We start from the raw sequence: 2,507 nt of genomic DNA on the forward strand, positions 1-2,507 counted from the left end.
TATATATATATATATATATATATATACATTTCCATCGAGACGTGAAAAACATGAACTTTAATTTTCAAACGTTGGAAATGGAGATTCTCTGGAGAGGAGTTTTTGGCCGGAACGGAAGTTTAATTCGATCTCACCTTTGCCAAACCTGCGGTTTGCTTTCGCGTTCGAAGCGAGGGGAGGGAGGGGGGGATGGATGGATGGATGGATGGATGGATCGCTTCTTCCCTCTCCCCCCTCCCCTCCCTCCCATTAACGAAATTGGTCCTCTCTCGTTTACTGCTTGAATTCGTTTCTCGTCTGCCTGTTATCGGAGAAATCTAGAACGTGGTAGAGGCGTGCTTAGAGGAGACTCGATCTCGCGTAGGAACGCGACCTTGGGAGGGGGGAGGGAGGGAAGGAGGAGGAGGAGGAGGGGAGGAGAATCGAACAGCGGGAAATAATAACCGCAGCCACGCGCAATTAGACCGCAGTATCCGCGTACTTGAATCGCGTAACCGATTTTAATGAAAAGAACGATTATCACGCGCGATAAAAAGGAATTTTCTCGTCGACCGAAGTTTTTCCAATTTAAGATTCAGATATTTTTGGAAATCTCGATGAAAAACAAATTGTTTCGTATAATTCGTATAATTTAAGTTAAGCAAAAAAATTTCTCGATTAAATTTCTAAGTTTTATTAAAAGATAAGGAGGAGAAGAAAAAAAAAAAAAAAAAACGTTTGAAATACTTTTAGCCATTGCGTTGTTCGTAAGCTCTCCCCCCTCCCGTTTTTCGAGTAGTCAATCATCTCGTTTGAAATTTCCTTAAATCCGGGAATATCGAATCGCGGTACACGAGCGCGTACGACGCAACGACGATTTAATTCAGCTCATTGGAACGGCAACGCGGAGTGGCGCGCACGTTGGAACGAGTAACGCCGGCCCGTAGAGGCGTTCGATTCGTCGTCCCTGATAGCTGAACAACCCTCGAGAACCGGTAGCCGGAATAGCCGCAACCCCGTTCGAGCCTATGCGCGGCATATATATGTATATATGTATATGTATACCGCATACAACCCTCCCGCCACATCCTGTGACTACGAATGGAATATTCACTGCGGCCTGCACAACTCGCCTCTCACAGGTCGCAGACCTCTATCCGCAACCTCTTGAAAATTTTCACCTATCTTTATACGCGGCCCGTACACGATAATATCGATTGGGCAGAGCTTTGAACGAGGGCGTTGATATGATACATAATTATAAATTTCTCGATCTCGATGAGATCGTTTTTTTTTTTTTAAATAAAATAATATTCTCGAAAATAAAAAAATATATTGACGATATGTTTTTATTTTAGGAAAGGTTTTTGATCGTTTAATAATAATTTCTCGAATAAATTAACAATATTTTCGAAAATCAAAATATATTGACGATATGTTTTTATTTTAGAAAAGTTTTCAATCGTTTAATAATAATATTTCTCTCGCAGACCCGAATTTAATTATTTCTGATTGGGGATTTTGTCCGTCGCGCGAGATCAATGCGAGTAAGTAATTGGAAATCAGGAGTTTGTTTTTCTCCAACAAACAAAATGCTGTCCAAATCCTTTATGATATTCTTCTTTATTCTTAATTTAATTTTTCAAGCTCGTGATAATTTCATCAATCGAACAATGGAATTGGAAAATTAGATCGAGGCAAATCGATCTTTTTTTTTCTTTCGAAAAATTAAATCGGCCTTCGTTTCCGATTCCCGCCAACAAAATTCTTTATGATATTCTTCTTTATTCTTAATTTAATTTTTCAAAAGATTCGTAATAATTTCAATGATCAATTATTTTCACAGCAACGGAATTGGAAAATTAGATCGAGGCAAATCGATCTTTTTTTTTCTTTCGAAAAATCAGATCAGAACCTTCGTTTCGATTTCCATCGTGCGAATAAACGTTCCGATATCAACGACGATGCCGGAAAAAAAAAAAAAAAAAAAAAGACGAGATAATCAAGAGAAAACGAAGAAGAGCATAAAATCGTATCTATACACCTCTACTTTCCCTAATTTCATTCATCCATCGATCGACGAATGCGTTATTATCAAAAATGTAATAAGTGATAGACGCGTGATAAGAAGTACCGTATGTGGAGCGTTCGATCGAGAAACGAGAACGAGAACGAGAAATTACGCGTTCGAGATAAATTGGCGGCGAGGAGGGGATGCGCGATCGATGCTTTTTCCCTCCTTTGCTCGATCGATCGCTGGAAAATTAAAGTCTCCGCTCTATAACGAGGAACGACGACGGACGACGAACAACGGACGAGACGAGAGAAAGATTTCGATATTCATCCGATATATACAGACAGAATTCCCGGCACGTAGCTAATCTTGACGCGTCCGCATCAACAACCTCGATTTCGAATAATACAAGGGAGAAAAATGATATCGGTCACGCCGTTCATCGATTTTTCTCCCCTCTTCTTTCCCTTCCTCTCTCTCTCTCTCTCTCTCTCTCTCTCTCTCTCTCTCTCTC

The 2,507-nt window shown here is 40.2% G+C and overlaps 1 protein-coding gene across 6 annotated transcripts in view; it reads right to left on the bottom strand.

The window, feature by feature from the left end:
• The window catches only part of LOC122719967 (focal adhesion kinase 1), a 32,188-nt gene that overhangs the window by 17,266 nt on the left and 12,415 nt on the right, over positions 1 to 2,507 (bottom strand). The window contains exon 1 of one of the 6 annotated variants that reach the window (XM_043946275.1): positions 135 to 361. The exons of the other annotated variants lie outside the window; for them this stretch is intronic. The gene's annotated coding sequence lies outside the window, so the exon portion shown is untranslated. Of the gene's footprint in view, positions 1 to 134; positions 362 to 2,507 lie in introns of those variants that run through there. 6 annotated transcript variants of the gene reach the window in all.

The sequence above is a fragment of the Apis laboriosa genome, unplaced genomic scaffold (assembly GCF_014066325.1).
Source record: "Apis laboriosa isolate Shangri-la unplaced genomic scaffold, ASM1406632v1 scaffold9_cov152, whole genome shotgun sequence".
NCBI lineage: Eukaryota > Metazoa > Arthropoda > Insecta > Hymenoptera > Apidae > Apis > Apis laboriosa.